The sequence below is a fragment of the Garra rufa genome, chromosome 6 (assembly GCF_049309525.1).
Source record: "Garra rufa chromosome 6, GarRuf1.0, whole genome shotgun sequence".
Lineage (NCBI taxonomy): Eukaryota > Metazoa > Chordata > Actinopteri > Cypriniformes > Cyprinidae > Garra > Garra rufa.
Window position 1 is genome coordinate 50,499,525 of NC_133366.1, and position 10,236 is coordinate 50,509,760.

Consider the following 10,236-nt stretch of genomic DNA (forward strand, 5'->3'; position numbering starts at 1 on the left):
GGGAGACTTTTGTCCCATTTCTGCTAACATTAAATACTTTGTCATGCTTGTACCAGACACCACCATACCCTTGAGTAATCTATTTTTAAATGATAAAAAACATGCACCTGCTTTGTCACAATTCTGTTCCATTTTCAAAACAGGCAACCATTCTAAATACAAACATACATGCATTTCATGCATTTAAATATTCTGAATTAATTCGATTTTTTTTTTTCATTCATTTAAATTTAAGTTTATGTATTTGAATTTATTATTTTTAATTAAATACATTACATAAAAAAAAAAAAAAAAAATCTTTCAAAAGAACAGAATGTATTGAGCTTCTTCGGTTCACCTGTATTTCCTGCTTCTGTCAGCAGCTCTATTCAGACATTTTGAAACCTTGGAGCTTCCCTTCTGTTGTGGAGGCTTTATTTCTGTCCTCCTGAAAGAACATATTTTGTCAGTATGTGTTTAAAATAAATGTTAAAGAAATATTATTACAATTTTCAAAACAGGCAGCCATTCGAAATACAAACATACATACATTAATTTTTTTTATGTAAGATTATTTATTTGAATTTATTATTTTAAATTAAATTACATTACATTAAAAATTAATATTTTGATAATAGAATGTTCAAAAGAACAGAATGCATTTGAAATAGAACTTTTGAGCAAGTTGATTTTTCAACTTGACAAATTTTGGCTTGATGTCTAAAGTCTAATTAATTAATTAATTAATTAATTATTATTGTTCTATGTTTTTGTAAGAAGTCTCTTATGCTCACCAAAGCTGCATTTATTTAATTAATTTTGTTAAATATTATTACAATTTCAAATAAATAAATATTATTACAATTTTGTCCCATTTTTGCTAACATTAAATACTTTGTCATGCTTGAAACTAGACACCACCATACCCTTGAGTAATCTATTTTTAAATAATAACAAAAAAGACATGAACCTGCTTTGTCACAATTATGTTCCATTTTCAAAACAGGCAACCATTCTAAATACAAACATACTTTTTTTTTTTATTAATTTGATTTTTTCAGTAATTTTTCTTTAAGTTTATTTATTTGAACCATTCTAAATACAAACATACATACATTTATTATTATTTTTTTTTTTATTTAAGTGTATTTGTTTGAAGCTATTATTTTAAATTAAATTACATTACATTAAAAATAAATATTTTGATGAATAGAACGTTCAAAAGAACAGAATGTATTTGAAACTTTTGTAACATGAATATATTTACTGTCACTTTTTGAGCAAGTTGATTAAAGGTTGAATCACATTCAGTGTTGTATATAAATACACTGATGGAACGCTGCTGCATTTTTTTGTGATGTCTGCATATTTTACAATATAATTTACTGGCACATTCGTGCACAATGCAACCTTTCTGACTGATGCGGCACGTCAACTTAATTTCCTTCAGATTATGCTGATGATGCTGAATAATGTAGCTGCATTTGAAACGAAACTGACATTTATTTGCGCAGCAACTTAATGAAAATTGCTTGCTTTCTTCTGCAGCCCCAAGTTTCATTTTCACCCGCTCCTTATGTGAAATTCTTGAAACCCAAGTTGAAATTCGCAGAGTTTCAAAGTGGTTTGAATGTGGCCCTCTTGGCCTGTGAAGTTGAGCACCGCTGGTTTATGCATTAATTCAGGTCGTTCACCGTTCATTGCTCTGACAATAAAGCCTCTACAATTTCTACTCTTCTCCATCATTTAGCCTTAGAAACTGTTTGGAGTTTTTGCCTGTATCCCATAATGACACATTCCCGTGGTGATCAAATGTCTCAAAGCAGCATGAGAGGCAAAAAATGGCATCTTTTATCTCGGTGTAGCAATAATCAACAGTTTTGCCGTGGTGTTTGTATTGTGGGAGTTCTTTGCTCAAACTTGGGCTGCTGAAGTCTCCAAAAATGATAAGTGAAGAGCGGATTCTCCATTTCCTCACCTGCTATCTGTTCAGACGGCCTCTGGGGCACAGGCTGCTGCTGTACAGGCCTGACCAAGATAAAAGATGCAAACTCTGGAGGGGAACAGAAGTGTTTATTTTATAGGATATGATTATAAGGGAGCAGGTTTTCAATAACAGTGCGGCATACTGGAACCAAAGTCATTAATATAGAAGGCGATTCCACCTCTGCTATTCTTCCATATCTAAAAATACTTATTTTATTTTATTTTATTTTATTTTTTATTTCTTTATTATGTCTTTATTATTATTAGTAGTAGTAGTAGCAGTAATAGTTTTTATTTATTTGCTTTTATTTGCAGTTGTTTCCTATGGCTCAGAGTAGAGTGCACACATCATGTAAACAACTTTATTTTTATATTATTTATTTTACCTACTCATGAAAATGCAATTGTTTCCTATATCGCTCGGAATAAAGTGCACACATCTAAACAAAATATACATTGAAATATAAAATGCACACATATACACTATTATTTTATTTATTTATTTATTTATTTATTTATTTATTTTTTATTGGCTGTCATGATCACAGTAAACTGCAGTGAAATGTGCTGTGCAATGATTCCCTGAAGGTTAGTTTTCACATTGTTTTTCAAGTTGTGTATGTATCTTTGTATGTACTGATTGACTGATTAATTGATTGATTGATTGAGCAGCAAATTAGCATATTAGAATAATTTTTGAAGGGTCATGTGGAAACCCAGCTTTGTGTCACAGGAATACATAATATTTGTAAAAAAAAAAAATAAAAAAAAAATAAAAAAAACTTTTAAACTGTATTAATATTTCACAATATGTTTTTACTACATTTTCAATCATATAAATGCATAAAGTTATTATTTGTTATATACAGATTTTTAAAGTCCATTAAAAAATGTACACCCCAAAATAAAATAAAATAAAATAATGATATAAACCTAATGATATATTAATATCCAGTAAGTTATAATATATAATACAAATAAATGACTTAATTAATTAATTAATGGATGGATGGATGGATGGATGTAACAACATTATGTTAGATCCCTAATAAAATGAAAAAGAGAAGAAAAACTAAAAACAAAGGTAAAAACATGCTGATTAAGCATGGTGCTAGCAACACAGAGGTCATAAGTTTGAATTTTAAAGAATGCATTTACATATGTACATCCAGTATAAACCACTTTAGATAGAATCATCTGCTAAATGCAGAAATGACAAGAATTGTCAATTTCAGCCAATTTGACACCATATGCTGTTTCTCTGTTCATTTCACAAACGCCATCATCTTCATGATCCCCTAAAATCCGAGTATAACACACCCAAATACTATTGTAGACCGGCTGCCCTGATGACAACAGTCATGGAGACCTTAAGAAACGGTCTTGGCCAGTGTCAAAACTTTCCCCGACACCTGGCTGGACCTTTTGTAAATGTGCTTGCGGAGCGAACAGGTCAGCAGATACCGGCGTGAGCTTGGACCAGCACTTTATCCTGCAGCATTTGGACTGCATGCGGAAGATCCCGAATCAGGATTTGCTCGTTGACTTCGGCGTCACATTTTAAACTGTAATCTCACAGCTTCTATAAACTGAGCTGTCCCATCTGGCCTTGCCAGACTCCATCTGTCAGTGGATCTCTGACTTCCTGCGTGCGAGGCTGTGAACGCACACCTCTGACTCGCTGGGCCTCGCCGCTGAAGCTCCACGGTGTTGCACACAATCTCCTCTCTTCTGCTCTCACTGCACCAGAGACTGCAGCTTCTGAAGTCTTCTCCTGAAAGGGCCAAATACTCATTGGCCTTATTAATTAAGAGTGATGAGCCTGCTTACAGACACGACGGGGAACACCTGGTGCAGCTGTAACACACTGGAACTGAACTCTCTGAAGACTGAGGAGATGCTTGTCAATCTCTAGCCATCACTGGCTCAACTTTAAATGTAATTGGAAGAGAGACCATAAACTTTTTGGAAAAAAGCTTTATTATATTTAAACATCTCACAAGGGAGTAACTAGCTGTGAACGTAGCCAGAGTGAAAAGACATTAGATATTATATACAAAATATATATTATTTTAACATTTAGTTTTGTTTCATTTAATTACATTATAATATATATATAATATATCATAACATTAAACCTAATAAAAATCAATCAAATAGTCAATCAAAATCAATCATCGATCGATCAATCAATCAATCAATCAATCAATCAATCAATCAATCAATCAATCAATCAATCAATCAATCAATCAATCAATCAATCAATCATCAATCAATCAATCAATCAATCAATCAATCAATCAAACAGGGTTACTATAGTTAACATAAATCCAAAAATAACAAACAAACAATAAATAAATAAATCCTTACAGAAAAAAAAAATATATATATATATTTCAGCCAATTGCAAAGGAAACATTTATTCTTTTAATTCAGATTAATTCGATTTACTAAATTAACTAAACTGAAATTCAAAATTATGAACTTTACTAAAACTATAAAAATATTAATAAAACAATAATAGTCTCTGAATAATACTAAAATAACAGAATAAATGTAAAGCCTTACTGTCACTTTTGAACAATTCAGTGCATCCATAATAAATTATAATAACAAAAATAACCTACACTGTAAAAAACAATTTGTTGAGTCAACTTAAAAAATGTGTTACCCGGCTGACTTAAAATTTTAAGTTCAGTCAACTCAAAAACATTTATTCAACTTTAAATGTTAAGTTGTACTAAGTGACAACTTAGTTATTTGAGTTGATTCAACTTTTAAGGCAGCTGGGTAACAAACAGCTTTTAAGTTTAACCATTTTTTTACGCTTAGTCAACTCAAATATCACTTAGCCATTGTCACTTAGACAACTTAACATTTCAAGTTGACTAAACTAATTTGAGTTGACTGAACTTAAAAGTTTAAGGCAGCAAGGTAACAAATAATTTTAAGTTGACTCAACAAATTGTGCTTTTTTTTTTACAGACATCAAACTTTTGAATTTCTTAAGCATTAGACATCAACTGTATTCTGATAAAAATACTGAAAACTGAAATGCACAACTTTTCCACTAAGTCTTGGCTTATTACAAAATGGTGCAACTGAATTAAGCACAGATTTAATTACAAACCAACTAGATACTAAGTCCTTGGTGAAAACTTTACATTCCAATATAAGTGTAGACCACATGGACGGCTGGTGCAATCCTATACCGTATTCAAATATATTCTGAAATAAATGTATTACATAAAATGTATTCAGGATGGACAAACCCTAGTAGTAAGTGCATATGTTCAGACACACCGAGATTCATGCAGGCAACGCAAGTTTAAATCAGGCTTGCATCATTTCCCAATCATTTTCGCTCATCTCCCCCCATCATTTCATGTCTTCTCAACAACAACCACAATAAAGTCTGTACTTCCTCCGGCAACTGAAAGTTTGCCACGGGCATTGATGATGCAGTTCTGCTCAGCTATTACAGTCCTTATTCAAATAATCTCTAAGCATTTTCATATTAACCACTTCACAACACAGCATCTCATCCGGTCGGCTGCAGAGATCACTGGATGTGACCTTCCCCCCACCGACGATTTTCATTACGAGATCCAGACAGAAAGTGATGCCAAGCCTTTGCATCCATATTTTCTAGATTGTATTTCACAGTCAGCCATTTAAAGTGGAAATAAAATAAATAATTGTTGCTTCTGCCAAGTTGTGGCCCTACTTAACAAACTGACAACCTAGCATTACCCTAATGTCACCGTTGAGGTAAACAACACCTGAATTCATTCACCTAAGAGCAATATGTTGGAAGTTTTATGCAAATTTAAACTCACTTGCACTTCTCATCCACTCTAGTGCAATATCAACACATCAATTTTCAAAATGTAAGTATGCACGCTTTTCCTTTCCTTATGCATGCACTATTTGTATTTATGAACTGTAAGACATCCTATTTTATGTTCATCCATGTGAGAAGGCACCAAATGCCAAGCCAAAACCTCTTGTTCTAGCAATTTCACTTGAAAATATGATGCATACTTATATAGAAATATAAATGGTTTTGAAAATTACCACTTCTTCAAAATACCACTTCTCTTACCAAGCAAATCTGTAAATGATGCATTTAATACATTTTATATACAATTAATATAATCTTTAATAATCAAGACTATTTTAGAATGTAAGGTAAATAACATTTGTGTGCAAAATTGTCATTATATCAAGTATATAAATATCAAACCAGCTGGAATGTTTACTGGAATTGGGTTTTATTATTAAAAACATCTACTCAAAACCACTTCTTACAGAAGCTACAGCCTTTTAATCTTAGCAATATGATTTCCCTTACCAAGCAAATCTACAAATTATATATATATATATATATATATATGCAAAAATTGTCAGCAAGTATATAAATATCAAACCAGCTGGAATGTTTATTGGTTTGATCAACATAGCAATGCAGCTGCAAAAAAAAAAAAAAAAAATAATAAAAAAATAAAATAAAAAATAATAAATAAATAATAAATAAAAAAAAATAAAAAAATTAAATTAAATTAAATTAATAAAATAAAATAAGGGATATCCTGGTTTCATAAATTATCATAAGGTGGAAATTGGGTTTTATTTAAATCATCTACTCAAAACCACTTTTTACAGAATAATTATACAGTCTTTCATGTAAGCAAGATGATTTCCCTTACCAAGCAAACCTACAAATGATGCATTTTAACCTCGTTTATTATCCAATTAATACCACTTCCCTTACTTTGCAAATCTACAAACGAGACATTTAATACATTTTATAAACAAATAATATAATCTTTAATAATAAAGACTACAAATACAGCTGTGCAAAATTGTCAGCAAGTATATAAATATCAAACCAGCTGGAATGTTTATTAATTTGATCAACATAACAATTCAGCTGTATAAATAAAATAAAATAAAATAAAATAAAATAAAATAAAATAAAATAAAATAAAATAAAATAAAATAAAATAAAATAAAATAAAATATCCTGATCTCAGAAATGATCACACGGCGAGAATTGGGTTTTATTATTGAAATCATCTACTCAAAACCACTTCTTGCAGAATAATTATACAGCCTTTAATGTAAACAAAATGATTTCCCTTACCAAGTGAACCTACAAACGATGCATTTAACCTCCTGTTGCATTCATTTACATTACCTAAGGCAAATCACACCTACTGTAAGTAGTACAATTTGGCACAAGGCCCAGAAGAACATCAAATCGTAGGAAAGCTTGCTTCCTTATAAAATGCTTTGAGTCTAAAACCAAATGATCTGAGGTGCCTTTTGGTTTCATTTGTATTTATTAACGTGATTATAATTTATGTGAACTTTGATTTTGATTTTAAAAAGTGTTGCATTCAATTTGTGGTTGACATTGACAATTTATAGTAAACTGATAAAGACTTGAGACATTTTTGCTGTCTGAACACAGCATAAAATATTCATGAACTGGATACACTTCATAAAACAAAGATGTAAATACACACATCGTCTTCTCGAATTGAATTTGAATTTGTTTGCGTCTCCATCCAATGTCAGCGAACCACTGAAAGGCATCAAGGCTATGGATTTTGTGGAGGTGATAGTAAGAATGCAAAAGCAGAGAATAGGTCTCCTAAAGCCATTATCTTCTCCTTTTTTTCCCAAATGCAGAATGGCATCAAGACAACTGAACAGCTACAATAGAGCCATGGCACCTTTGATTAATTTCACTGCTTCCCTCCTCTGACCAAAATAATTCATTTATGTGTTATTTCATGTCGCAAGCTCTGTACGGAGGGGACAATAGCCTCGGCTCGGCATCCCGCCAAAAGCAGTAGAAGGGGAATGTAATTTTATACTACTGCCCAGCAAGGGCACCTTATGCTTCACCGGCCCAAACGGCATCCAGCGTTGCCGCCTGCAGGGGCGTTTAGATAGACCCACTGGCGCTTGATGGCTTAACAGGTCTAAAGTGATTTCTTTTGAATAAAACTAATACAGGTCGTGACCCATAATGCCACGTGAACACTTATAGATGCTAAACTGGTGAAAGATTCATGGGGGGTTTATTAGACGTGTGATGTCAGCGGTAACCTTGGTTACATGTTGAGATGGTGTCATACAAGCACAGTTATGTCATGATTAAACCTATTATACTAATTATAATAATGTTTTATAATTATTTCCATAAAGCTTTCAGGAACTTGCAACTGCATTTATTTCAACTGCTTAGATTCCATGCAGGTATGATACATATTATGATGGCATAATTTAAATATTTATGAAATCATCAGATCTTTCAGATATTGTGAATAATAAGATGTGTTTAGTCCTTTTTACATTACGACAAAACAGAAAACTCAAATGTGTATGTCATTATGAAAATCATAATGGTTACACTTTGCAATAAGGTTTCAATTACATTAATTAGCTTAATTAATTAATTAATTAACTAACAATGCAAATTATTCAACATATGAACATTTAATAATATTTTTAATAATATTTCTTTAAATCAAACATTGTAACAGTTAACAAACAAACAAACAATAAATACAAATAAATACATAAATACTGCCACTCAAAAGTTTGGGAACAGTAAGATTTGTAATGGTTTTTAAAGAAGTTTCTTATGCTCATCATTTATTTTAATTAAAAAAAAAAAAAAAAACTAATTAACTAATATTTATATATTATGTATTATATTTATTTATTTTTCTATGTGAATATATTTTAAAATGTAATTTAAAATATTTTAAAAGTTATTTATTATACTTTTTTTAGGATTATTTGATCAAAACAAAAAAAGCAAAACAAAACAAAAACAATATATATATTAAGAAAGAACATTGTTATATAAAATATAAAATATAAACAATATAAAAAAAATTAATTATAAAATAATTTTAAAGAAATTACTATTTTTATTCACCAAGGATGTGTTAAATTAATAAAAAAAAGTTATAGCACAGATTTACATTGTTAGAAAAAGATGTATATTTTGAATAAATGCTGTTCTTTTTTAACGTGTTATTTCTAAAAGAATCCTGAGAAAAAAAGAAAAAAAAAATCACAGGTTCCAAAAATATTTGCCATTATCTATACTTTATTATTTTATATTTTTATTAACAAAATAAATTAACAAAAAAACAAGTGCTATAAAATATATTGCTCATTGCTAACTAAATCTGAGTGAGTTTGGAATGCAATTCCAAAGTTTTTGATGTAAAATAATAATAATAATAATAATAATAATAATAATAATAATAATAATAATAATAATAATAATAATAATAATAATAATAATAATAATAATAATAAACAAATATTAAGAAATAATAAATAAACCATTTGTGAGCTTCCCCAAAAATGTTTAAACACTGAATGTTGGTGTTTCTGTAAGCTGCAGACACACTAAAATTGGCTCAACCAATAGCATAAGTTTGGGGCGGGCTATCTGTGAGGGCTGACCGATGAGTGTTTCAGAAATCTGTTTTGAAAACCTGTTTTTTTTTTTTTGTTTTTTTTTTTTTCCCATTCCCTTCCCTTCTGACATAAGTGGCACAGAAATCACAACCCATCACACACCCAATCTTTACTAGTATGAAAAGAAAAGTGAATTTATCAACTCAACTTGCTTTGCACATCTTGCCCTGAAGCAAAGAAGAAAAATAAAGAAAAAAGATTTATGCAAAAAGTCACATTAAATATGACAATGTCTCCAAGTTCTCATTCACTAAATTTATCAGTGCCAACAGATACTGTATGTCTTGGGTGAATCTATCGGTGCATATATGTCATTCTACAATTTTCCTATTTTCAACAACAGTTTCACTACAGAGGACACAGGTGAAGATAAAAGCTATGTGGAGGCAGGAAACTGGAGATACGCACAAAATAGCCGCTTTAGGCACATAAAGGCTGCCATTTTGGACTGAAATAGACATCATTATAGTAGGAAGCCCAGGACACTAAGATATAGCTCTTTTGAGAAACTGACAAGTTGCTTCCTATTTAAAAAGCAAATAAAGTGGAGTAGGGCATAATATTACTTAAAATGTGGGCTTTGGCAATCGGAGACACTTTCGAAAAGTTGTGGCAAAATGTGCTTAAAACACTTTGAATGCACTTGCAATTCCATCAGACAGCATTCAAAGTCAGTTTGCACTGTATGTATCTCTATTGTATCTATGACAGATGTGTACACTTCACAGCGTAATAAATTCACAGCGGGAAAGGTTGATG